The following is a 13,072-nucleotide window of genomic DNA, read 5'->3' on the forward strand; positions in this document are numbered from 1 at the left end:
AGCTCAAAAGCCCTGCTTCTGCACTATTATGTGTATTTAAGCTTCACAAAAGCCTCATTTATAGCAACCTTGCATATTTTTCTCACAATAACCCACAGAACTACTCGATTTTGACAGTTCTGTAGCGCAACCTTATTAGCTGTTGAAAAGCAGTGAGAAAATGGAAGATGTTGAGAAAGCATTCAGTTGGAAAAGGCTAGACATGTTGAAATATCTTTATATACAGCAGGATGCTACCTAGACTAAATGATGAATGAGGAGTGAACCACTTGGATTTATACAGTGCCTTCCTTCATTGTTACTACAGTAGAGTCTCACTTATCCAACATAAACGGGCCGGCAGAATGTTGGATAAGCGAGTAAGTTGGATAATAAGGAGAGATTAAGAAAAAGCCTATTGAACATCAAATTAAATTATGATTTTACAAAATAAGCACCAAAACATCATGTTATACAACAAATTTGACAGAAAAAGTAGTTCATTACACATTAATGCTATGTAGTAATTACTGTATTTACGAATTTAGCACCAAAATATCATGATATATTGAAAACATTGACTACAAAAATGCGTTGAATAATCCAGAACGTTGGATAAGTGAGTGTTGGATAAGTGAGACTCTACTGTATCTTCTGATCTCAATGACAGAAGGAAGGTTTACCCTTCTCTTGGTTGCACTGGGGAAAGTAGAGTATTGCTTTGCAGGAATTACTGGATAGCCATTAGCACAAAAAACAACTAAATACAGCCAGTTTTAATCATGAATTTTAAGCTTGTGTCTTGTGTCCACTATATTTTAATAATTGTTTTGTGTATTTAATATATGTATTTTGTAGGAATACATTTTAATATGTGTATTTTATATAATGATTATGTGTTTTTAGCTATGTTGGAACCTGCTTCGAACCACGAGGAGAGGCAGGTAAGATTAAAGAGTATTACGATGGCTATCCACAAAGTAGGTTACATTTTGGAATTAAAAATGAACAAAGTATACGAGAAAACATTTACCATATGCAGTTGAAAGCCACACCCAAATACCACATCTCACGTAGTCGCCATTCAAATCTAGGCACTTACCATAGTGATGAATGAGCTTTGCAAATCCTTCTCCACTAAATTCTGTCACTTGCGCCCTCAACCACTTGCTTCCAACAATGGGGGCGTGGCTGGCAATGCAGCGTTTTAGCGACACTGCACAGCTGCGGTAAGGGCTGACCAGCTGGTTTGAGGGCGCAAGCGGCAGAATTTAGTGGAGAAGGATTTGCAAAGCTCATTCATCGCTATTGTAAGTGCCTAGATTTGAATGGCGACTACGTGAGATGTGATATTTGGGTGTGGCTTCCAACTGCATATAGTAAATGTTTTCTCCTATACTTTGTTCATTTTTAATTCCAAAAGTAACCTACTTTGTGGATAACCCTCATATTACTATTATCATCATCATCATATTTATTCATAAATAATACCCTGGCCAGAAATTTTCGACTATCTGCCTTCATCTAACATTTGAATAGGAAAGTGCTTATCCTGCCTCAATTTTTCACTAATTCCCTCATATGGAAAGAAACATATTAATGTTCACCAAGTTGTATGAATTTGATTGAATCTGAATAGGAAAAGTTTGACAAAAACCCATGGGGTTTGGCCCCAGGTCCATCTGCATAGCATAGGAGCCTTCAATGTCTTCATGGTCAAGTGGGTGTTTGGGGTTTGGTGCGGCAAAACTATTACATTTTGTAGGAGTACTAATGGGGATAGAGTTGGGGTATTGTCCTATGTTTGTATGCATTTGGGCGGCTTTTGGAGTGATTGTGGTGGAGGAACTGTCCAAATATGATACGGCAATTAGACCACAAGGCAGAGAGACATCCAGAGCTCCTTTGGTGACTACCTCTGCCCTTGGCAAGGGCAACATATCCACAACTAATCTGTAGTACAATGTGTGTTCTCCAATGTACATACAAACAGTTCCTACTTTTGGAGCTGCTCCAATGCACCAGCCAGCCACTTTAATCTGGTCTTGACCTAAACCACAAGGGCAGCAGCAAAACTTGTGTTTATGTTTTATGGCCATTTGCTGCCTTGACCTGTTAGGAAAGAGACAGTGTACATTTTACAAAATAGTAATAACAATAACCTGAATCATTCAAGAACGATCCAAAGAAAGCCTGCATCTGGGTATTTTGTCACCAGAGGTTGTGTATGTTAATGCCTTTTCTCCTTCCAGACACATGTATTCTGGAAAGCACAACCAAGTTTCCTAGGATACTGTCTTGCCTGCTTCATTTTTAATTACATTGACACTGTGACTATATTACAACAACAATAATAACAACACCAAATTTACTCTGGCAAAAACGTGGTAATTCTTCAGATCAATCCAGTTTATGTGGTCTACCACAAAATTAGATTTCAAACGGACAAAACGTTATCACTCAAACTCATGAAAACTAATCATGGACAAAAGCTACACAGAGCAGGAAAACAACCGTAAAGTAATAGTACCCTTGTCCACACCAAACCACACGGTTATCTCTGTCTTTCAAAATCCTTCATGAAAACTAAGATGTAGGAAGAAGCCTCATTTGAAATGTCAATGGGCTTTGGTTACAAATAATACTATCACAAATCAGATTCACATCTAGCTTCCACTGAGAGTTTGAGCATATAAAGTGATCACACCAGTGGTTCTCAACCTGTGGGTCCTCAGATGTTTTTGGCCTACAACTCCCAGAAATCCTAACCAGTTTACCAGCTGTTAAGATTTTTAGGAGTTAAAGGCCAAAACATCTGGGGACCCACTGGATCACACAGTGATAGGCAGTGTATTGCACAAAGAGCTTCCCTACCATCAATCACTTCTTGTTGTATGCCTTCAAGTTGCTTCCGACTTAATGGTGATCCTATCACAGGGTTTTCTTGAAAAGGTTTTGTTCAAAAGGTGTTTACCTTTGACCTCCTCTAAGGAGAGAGAGTGAGACCAGATTAACCAGTGGGTTTCCATGGCTAAATAGGAATTCAAACCCTGGTCTCCAGAGTCATAGTCCAATGCTCAAACCACTACACCATCCTGACTCTCTTCACAAATGTGTAAGTCATGCGAAAGATCAGCAACCTTGAGACCTACTACCAGTTAGAATATAGAACGTAGGGAGAGATAAATTAATGGTCCAGCTACTTATAAAGCAATTTGCCTAATACAGGTTGAATAGTTTTATCTCGACTTAAAAATCCAAAATATTCCAAAATCCAAAACTGTCCACATGGATGACTGAGACAGTGACACTTTTGCTCTCTAATAATGCACACGAATTTTGTTTCATCCATAAAGTTATTAAAAATTGGCCTTCAACTCCCAGAAATCCTACAAGCTGGTAAACTGGCTAGGATTTCAGGGTGTTGTAGGCCAAAACACCTGGGGACCCACAGGTTGAGAAACACTGGTGTATAACTTTAACTTCATGATATGTGTTTAAATGTTATATAAAGCATACATAAATTTTATGTTTAGACTTGAGTCACATCTCCACGATATCTCATTATATACACACATGCAAAAATAGGTACAGTATTACAAATTCTGGAAAAATTCAAAATCCAAAACACTTCTGGCCTCAAGCATCTCGAAGGAAAGAACACCTGAGATAACAAATCACTAACATGCTAACAAAGCCCTGAGATCCTATGCATCGTAGGACTATATCCTTCATATAAATGCTTTCAGGTTGCTAATAGAAGAGAATATATCTTGATGTGAAGAAGCTGTCTCACCCTCTCCTGAAAATTAGCATCACTTTCCTAGAAACTGAATACAGGCAGCCCTCCACATTCACTGCAATTAGGGGCAGAAGACCCCAAGGAATGTGAAATGTCACAAATTTTAATCAAATCCGTGAATAATCAAACCAGAAAAGTTAAACCCACTAATATGGAAGGCCCTTGGTACTCACTGTGGGCCCTTGTTACCCACTGTGGCTGGGTTTCAGGACCCCCCCCCCAACTTGGATATCAAAATCTGTGGATACTCAAATTGTACACTATGAGTGAAACTCCCAAACAAAGGATTCCCCCAGGCAGTAAGCAGCCAGATCTTGAAGCTGAAAGGCTATTCAATGCTAATCAAGGTGGCCAACTGCAACATTTACACTTGCCTCAAGTAGACAAGAGTTCTTTCTTCCACCCTGGACCTTCCATAGACATATAAACCCGACTTGCTTATTTTCCAACATACCTCACAACCTCAGAGGATGCCTGCTATAGATGTGGGTGAAATATCAGGAGAGAATGCCTCTGGAACATGGTCATGCAGCCCAGAAAACTCACAGCAACCCAGTGATTCCGGACATGAAAGCCTTTGACAACACATACTCACACAATAGGTTAAAGAACTAAAGAGAATTGATGGTTAATTCCCAATATTCCCCATTAGGAAATATGCTGGCTATGTCTGCTGGGAATTGTAGTTCCACAATATTTGGACAATTGCATGATTCCTACCCCGTGCTAGATTCTAATGTAAATCAAGACGACAGGATCCAGGCATCCTTTGTTGACACAGACCTGTCAGAGCTCAGCTCAGATGTTAAAAACTCTGCAAAAGGTTGAGACAAGCAAGAACACCCTCTGCTACTGTCCCTCGGGGTATAAGTCTGTGTCATAAACTCAAGGCTCAAACTTATTTTAACCTCGCCTCGCACCAACACGTTCCTGTCTCCTCACATTTGGAAGGATACAGGCCACCCGAAAAGCTGAAGCATGAAGGCGACATTGGGAAATAGAATCATCATTCAAACTAGCACAAAAAACAATGTCTTTAAATCCAAAAATCTCTGACCCTTTAGATCGCAACAGCTGGACTTTTCATAGTTTTAACTGTGTATGGACACCGATGGAAACTGCTTTGTTTCTGTTTCCACTTGGTAAGTGCTACATAGGGATGGAATGATTATCAGAATAATTAGAAAGGAGAAAATGGGGGTATTACTTCTACATATGAGAATTCTGCAACTGAAATTTTCCTTTAACATTGCAGAGTGTGACACATTGAAAACCTTTCAGACCTAAAACTTTTTATATTTTCTCTGTCCATATTCCATTGAAAGCTGCCACCCTGGACATTATTTCACAGATATATAAACCCCACTTGCCTAGTTTCCAATAGACCTCACAACCTCTGAGGATGCCTGCCATAGATGTGGGCAGGAGATAATGCTTCTGGAATAAAGACATACAGCCCGGAAAACTCACAGCAACCCAGTGATTTCGGCCATGAAAGCCTTCGACAACACAATGCTCTAACTGTCCCACAAAATGCACTATGGGGAGCACAATACAGCCCGGTCCCAATCCAGATTCTATCCACTTTTTTTGATAATGGCAAAAACCACACCAAACTACACACTATGCATTAAACACATAACTTTATGCTAAATAGCATTCACTAGTAGACCCAATATTATCTGCAGCCTGAAGTTAAAAATAAATAGCTAGCTTTACCAAGTTTTAAGCTGTTATTGGGAGCCCCCTGTGGTGCAACGGGTTAAACCGCTGCGCTGCAGAACTTGCTGACCGAAAGGTTGGTAGTTCGAATCCAGGGAATGGGTTGAGCTCCTGCTGACAGCCCAAGCTTCTGCACACCTAGCAGATTGAAAATATGAAAATGTGAGTAGATCAATAGGGGCCGCTCCAGCGGGAAGGTAACAGCGCTCCATGCAATCATGCCAGCCACATGACCTTGGAGGTGTCTACGGACAATGCTGGCTCTTCGGCTTAGAAATGGATATGAGCACCACTCCCTAGAGTCAGATACGAGTAGACTTCATGTCAAGGGAAAAACTTTACCTTTACTTAATCAGTTATTATTATTAATTTAGATGTATATAGCAATTTACAAAGAAAAAGTATCTCCAAGGAGCTTACACCCTAAAAAAAGAGGCATGGGATGCTTCTACACTGTAGAATTATTGAAGTTTTACATGACTTTGACTATCATGGCTCAATACTATGAAATCATGGGAGTTGCAGTTTGTTGAGGCACACACACACTCTTTGGCAGAGAAGACCCAAGGTCTTGTAAAACAACGAATCCCATGATACCACAGCACTGAGTCATGGCAGTTAAGGTAGTGTCAAACAGCATTAATTCTACAGTGCAGATGCACCCATAGTCTACCAACTTTACCTTCTGTATTTGCCCTTTAAAATATGTATTACTTCTTCCCACCATTTAGGAATCCCCACGACAGACTCCACCAGAACGACTTCCCTTTCCTTTAAAATATGTATGAACTCTGGGCTCACAAACACGGGATCAACAATAATAAACGAAGCAAGAGGTTAAGCAGCCTCACCAACTGTTTTCCTGGGAAATGATCTCCCTTGCAATTGTATAAGTTACTTATTACTACAATATTATTATGAGTAATTAAAAGCGCCACTTTGAGTTTCCTTGTGGAGAGAAAAAAGCAGGGTATAAATAAATACCATCATCATCATCATCATCATCACAACAACAACTTTGTTGAACTGGTCCTTCCAAACTGAAGGCCTTATTTCTTGAGAAGCACAATTCCTTTACTTCAATGGGGTTTGTTCCCTAGTACGTCAGCAGAACTAGGAGATGGAGGCTCTCCTACTCTAAAATCTGCTCTTTGTGCCTAAAACCCTGCCAGTGGGGATCTCTCAGTTATAAGGAGCAGGGACCACTTCACTATTGCAGTGGTTCTCAACCTGGGGTCCCCAGATGTTTTTGGCCTACAACTCCCAGAAATCCCAGCCAATTTACCAGCTGTTCGGATTTCTGAGAGTTGAAGGCCAAAACATCTGGGGACCCACAGGTTGAAACCACTGCTCTATTGGGACATTCTCTTCCCCCTTCCACAGGTGTATCTACACTGTAAAATTAATGAAGTTTGACACCACTTTAACTGTCATGGTTCAATATTACGGAATCATAATCTTCTCTGCAAAATAGTGCTGGATCCTCAACAAACTACATAGCATTGAGCTCTGGAAATTAAAGTGGCGTCAAACTGCATTAATTGTACAGTGTAAATGCATCTCTAGTTAGGAATTGGGAGGGGAATGAAATCTCTGTGCTTAATTATCTCTCTGAAAATGCATCTTAGAAATCAGGGTCAGCTAACACCTCCCAACAAAGGATTCCCCTCTGTATAGTCTGAAATGGTGGTTGTTAGAGTGGTCAAGCATTTCTGTGTTCTCGAAAAGTATACTCTGTTCAGGTTGGTTCATCAAGTGCTCTGCAACAAAGGATCCCCCTGGGCAGAAATCAGCCAGGCTTTGAAGCTGCAAGGCTGTTCAATGCTAATCAAGGTGATTAATTGCAACATTCACACTTGCCTCCAACTAACAAGAGTTCTGTCTCTCTCCCTGGACCTTCCACAGATACACAAACCTCCCTTACCTAGTTTCCAATATACCTCACAACCTCTGAGGATGCTTGCCACAGATGTGGGCGAAACGTGAGGAGAGAATGCTTCTGAAACATGGCCATACAGCCCAGAAAAATCACTGCAACCCATCTTAGAAAGAACTGGAATAAATCTGCAGACACAGACCAGCATTGCATGATAGTTCTCCAAGATCTATCCATTCACATTTACTAGGTAGTTTTATTTTCTCAAAGCAAACCAAGCTCACAGAGTAGAAATTATGGGCTGGCCCAGACTAAATTGTACTTAAGAGTAGACCCAACTGGATCAATGGAACGGATGTAATACTAACAAGTCTTGATTTCAAGGGAACTATGCTATATACAGTTCAGTCTAGATCTACAGAAACACCCACACACCCCATCTGTTATTTTTTAAAACATCCACACTAGGGCAGGACTAACCATCTGCACTGTAAAATGATGAACATTAACTAATCTTTAAAACAAGATCTCTAGCAGTCATATATATATCAATAAAAATTGATCCAAGGGAACTAAGTGAACAAATTGAAATTAATTTTTAACGTAGTTTAGGAAAAGGCCAAGGAGAAATTACGCCTAATTTGAATTGAAGGCAGATTTAATTTAATCTCTCAGTAATACAGGAAATATTACCCATTCAGCAGTTCAAGTCCATATAGTAGATCTTCCTGGAAGAGTATTTAATAAAAAGGAAATAAACGATCCCTCTTTGCATTCAAAATACAATATATAGTTGGGGGGGGGGGGGACCACTGGGCCAGCAGACTCTATTGGTCCCCATAGATATTTGTTAATCAGAATTTTAACAATCCAGAGAACAACACATTAAAAAAACAAGCATAGAGGATCTTACTTTAACTTGTTTGTATGATTATTGAATGTGTTGTATTGTCTATCTGAATTTGTTTAATTTATTATTGTATTTTTATGGCATTGAATATTGGCCTTTTATTTTGTGAGCTGCCCTGAGTCCCCTTGGGGAAATAGGGTGGGATAGAAATAAAGTTTTACTTACTTTTACTTATATTTGATATGTCTTAATGCATGTAGTGGTGATTAATGGGATTATTAAAAGGTCTTAAAACAAGGAGTTTTGGTTTGTTCACTGGTGTTTATTATTTTTGAATGATACCTTGATAAAGCACTCATTCTCTCCATTTTTAAAGGGCCAAACTCACTTTTAAAACAAGAGCAAATGCCATCTCCCCTTCCTGATGGTGTCAAAAACATATGGAAGGTAAACAAAACACTAATACTTTCAAATATGACCCACTACTATTATTGGCCCAGTGGCAGAGATTACATTTCTGAGATTGTTTAATTCAAAGATGGTTGAAAGAAAGGCAGACTTCAGAGTAGTGACAACTACAAAAGATTAGATATTATACCGTTATTGAAAAATCAATGTACAGTAGACTCGCTTATCCAACATAAACGGGCTGGCAGAATGTTGGATAAGTGAATATGTTAGATAAAAAGGAGAGATTAAGGAAAAGACTATTAAACGTCAAATTACGCTATGATTACTAATTAAGCACCAAAACATCATGTTTTACAACAAATCAACAGAAAAAGCAGTGCAATACACGGTAACATTATGTAGTAATTACTGTATTTAGGAATTTAGCACCAAAGCATTGCAATGTATTGAAAACATTGACTACAAAAACATTGGCTACTAACAAATTGATTACAAATAAAGATAGAATTGCATAAAATGAACTTACAGTAACAACACTGTCAGAAATTAAATGCGTAAAATGTTCAGTCCTTGCTGCCTAGCGAAACAGCTGTGGATCTGTGAGGGAGGCAGACTGTGTTGGATAATCCAGAACATTGGATAAGTGAATGTTGGATAAGTGAGACTCTACTGTATATCAAGTTGAGGACACAGAAGGTTACAACTCAGGAACAAGAATCCCTCCTTTTCATTTACATAGAAACTGGCCACCTGCTGCATAAACCTTTAATTAAAAAGTATCTTAAGGCATATTTACACTGCAGAAGCAATGAGGTTTGACACCACTTTGACTCCCGCTGCTACCATTGACAGCTCAATGCAATGGAATCATGGGGTTTGTAGTTTTGCAGCACTCTTTGACAGAGAAGGCTAAAGACCTTGGAAACTGCAGCTCCCATAGCAGGTTCTACAGCACTGAGATACTGCAGTTAAAGTGGTGCCAAAGTGCATTAATCGTACAGTGTAGATGCACCTGAAAGTAGTGAAAGCAATTTCTCACACAATGACGGAGAAGACACAAATTAATCTCATGCTCCCTAGAAGCTTTACACCCAGCACTTTACTCTATTTAAGTATATCATTAAAAGGCTGAAATTTCCAGACCAACGCTGTCAGAATTAGCAACGTTTTCAAGTAGCCAGTGGGTTAATAACATGAGCATCATTTTGTAAGTGGATCTACAGATTACCTCTAGATATGTGGAGGGAAAAGAAACAGTGTGAACAGAGATAATTCATGAAAGTTCCTGCATCATAATATGAAACACAAAAAATTGCAAAAGGAAACAACAACCATTAAAATCCCTTAAGTGGGAAAAGATATAGGATGAAAACTGAAACAGGGAATATATCCTTTGGATACGGCTGCATTCCAAGCCTTAATCTCAGGTTTAAGCACAATAAGGAAAAGAAGGTGGAGTGGGAAACAAAAGCTGCAGTTTCACATCAGATCAGGCACAAAATAGAATACAAATAAGAGAGGACTTCAATGGGCCACCTAACCCATTTCCCCATTTCCAGCCAGCCTTTGCAGGGAGGCAATTTCCTTCCTTGTGGGGATTGGCTTTTGTTCTGCCCTTAAAGCTGCTTTTTATTTTCAAGACAAGAAGGGAGAGGCAGATCACTTTCTTTCCCCAGTTGTCGCCCATTGTGCTTGCATTTCAGATCAAGAGGAGAGGAGGCAAAGCTGAAAAGCAAAAAGAGAAGCTGGGATCCAAGGGATCGATTGGATCAGGATCAACTGGATCCCTTCTACCACCAAATCTTTTGGCTCAACGGGATCCCCTTCCTGCTCAATTGAATCCTAGGACTCACCAGATCCCTTTGAATCACCAGGTGGACTGGATCCCTTGGATCACCAAATCCTTTCTCGATGGGGTCCCTTCCGGCTCAACTGGATCCTTAGACTCACTGGATCCCTTGAATCACCAGATGGACTGGATCCCTTGGATCACCAAATCCTTTGGCTTGACAGGATCCCCTCCTGCTCAACTGGATCCTTGGACTCACTGGATCCCTTTGAATCACCGAATCCCTTGAATCACCAGATGGACTGGATCCCTTGGGTCACCAAATCCTTTGGCTGAGGAAGATCCCTTCCTGCTCGAATGGATCCTAGGACTCACCGGATCTCTCTGAATCACCAGATCGACTGGATCCCTTGGATCACCCAATTCTTTTGCTCGACAGGATCCCTTCCTGCTCGATTGGATCCTTGGACTCACCGGATCCTTTGAATCACCAGATCCCAGCTCCATCGTTGCAAACAATGCTCCCTTCTTCCCCTCCCTCCTCCTCCTCCTCCCCCCTCCCCCTCCCTCTCTCCCTCCATACAAATTCCTAACCAAATTTACCTTTTGTGGCTGAAACAGGAAGACGGTGCCAATCTACTCGGGCCCCAGGACGTCCTGGAAGAGGCATTCAGACGAGCAGGGAGCAATACCCGTGTCTAGCCCCTGCCCCTGTTGCTGCTGCAATGCATGGCTTGATGCTCTCCTCCGCCCCTCTGTTGCTGCAGCTTGGTAAGAATGGAAAAGCTCCTGCGCAGGCGCACTCGGAAGGCTTTGGGCAGGTGGGGGAAAAGCGGGCCGGTGTCGGGCATGCGCGGTAAAACAAAGTCGACCCAAGCGCCGGAGCATGCGCTTCTGCCTTTCCAAAGCGTTCGGGGATCCCTTACGCATGCGCCGTTTGGACTCTTCCCGCCTCACGTCAATCCTAGAGGTCTAGGAAAGGCATCTCTATGGTGACGGAGGTGGGACCAGAATAACGCGAGGAGTGCTTGGAGGGATGAGGTCAGCCTGTGTAGTACGCATGCGTCGGGGGACTAGTGATGACGTATGCTCATTCAAACGACTGCTGCATTCCGTGATTAATATTCATAAAAGCGCGGCGAAGGGGCGGAGGAGGCGCGGGATGATGAGGAGGAAGGAACTGCTCGCCGGGGTTCAACGTACGATTTTGAAATGGGGGTGAGGAGGGGCGGGGCTGGGTTGGGTGCTTGCGGCCTAATTCCTCACAGACCCGCCTAGTCTGGGAAGCTGCGCAGGGCCAAAGCATATCATGGCCTTGGAGGTTGTATCTCAGAGGAAGGGTTCATCTAGACCAGGCCTGGGCAAAATTGGGCCTTCCCTCCAGGTTTTTTGGACTACAACTCCCACAATTCCTAACAGCCGGAGTTGTAGGCCAAAACACCTGGCCAGGCCTGATCTAGATGCACGGTGGGAGCCATGGTAACTAAAGTGGTGTCGAACTGCATTAATTCTCCAGTGTAGACACACCCCTCCTCTCCTCTTGTTCTTCTGCAAATTAGCAATCTCCTAATACCAGGTGGTCACCCTGTTATGGCAGTGCAGACTAAGAATCATTTCCTCACACATTTCAAGGAATGTGTGCAGATTTATTTATGGTGTCAGAAGCAAATTGAGAATACAGTTATCTTCTATCAATACACATAATAAAGGTGACAATGTGTGTGTGTGTGGCTGGGGTGTGCACTTACACAGACAAGCTGATGACCATCACCCCAGCTTTCAAATTGATTTGAAAACGCAGCAGAGAGTTCCATAGATTACTCTCCGAAAGAACGGAGCGGGACCGCAACAGACCATTATTAAAAGACCTTTTTTTCCTTCATTTTCCCTTTCCCTGAACTATGTAACAAATCCCCCCAATAAAAGTAGCATTTATTTTAACAGTAACCCTCTCTATCTGGTTATTTTGTATCTTTTCTCTGACTCCTTTCCTTTGCATGCAAATCTCTCTCTCCCTCCCGTCCCTTTAAACTCCGGCTGAGGTTTCTCCGCCATAGATTAACATGGCGGTCGATATAAATTGGCTCATATCTCTATCAAAATTACCCCTAGAACGCTCCTCTTTTAGTCTTAACCCTTTCTAAGGCTCCTGACTCGAAGACAACCAGCAGACCCGGAATCGGTCCAGTTTTCGGCATCTCAACAGCTGACTGTCAAAACGGAACCGCGTCTCTTTCCAAGCCAAGTTGCTGCTTTATCCCGGGTTTTTCTCTCCCCGCGACTCGCGGAATGGTTCTCCCTGGCCCCTTTCCGTGAAATGGGGATGGGGGGATCGCTCTCTCGCGGGGGAGACATAGTTCTCCAAGGACCCTCACCCTCTACAGCTGCCAGGGGGTGACGGACGGGTGCACTCCACGTTTCATGCATACTTTTGTGATTTTATGAAGAAGAAGAACACTCTTCCCCAGACCTACCCTTGGACTTATGAAATCCTATACCTCCAAGGACTTACTAACCCATATGTGCCCCTTCCCCATGCCATCTCTATGAATTCCCTATGAACTCTTTCTCCTCATGTATTTGTGAATTTTCATATTCTATGTACTTGGACACACTCATGACTCGCTGTGTATGAATTTCAAA

General features: G+C 41.7%; 1 protein-coding gene across 22 annotated transcripts in view; it reads right to left on the reverse strand.

The window, feature by feature from the left end:
- The window catches only part of clasp1 (cytoplasmic linker associated protein 1), a 232,682-nt gene extending 221,454 nt beyond the window's left edge, over positions 1-11,228 (reverse strand). For 8 of the 22 annotated variants that reach the window (XM_062967387.1, XM_062967384.1, XM_062967388.1 and 5 more), the window contains exon 1: positions 11,033-11,226. The gene's annotated coding sequence lies outside the window, so the exon portion shown is untranslated. Of the gene's footprint in view, positions 1-11,032 lie in introns of all 22 variants that reach the window. The other 14 variants (XM_062967376.1, XM_062967378.1, XM_062967383.1 and 11 more) reach the window with 4 other exon arrangements.
- Positions 11,229-13,072: the final 1,844 nt, after the last annotated feature.

Source organism: Anolis carolinensis, chromosome 1, assembly GCF_035594765.1.
Source record: "Anolis carolinensis isolate JA03-04 chromosome 1, rAnoCar3.1.pri, whole genome shotgun sequence".
Lineage (NCBI taxonomy): Eukaryota > Metazoa > Chordata > Lepidosauria > Squamata > Dactyloidae > Anolis > Anolis carolinensis.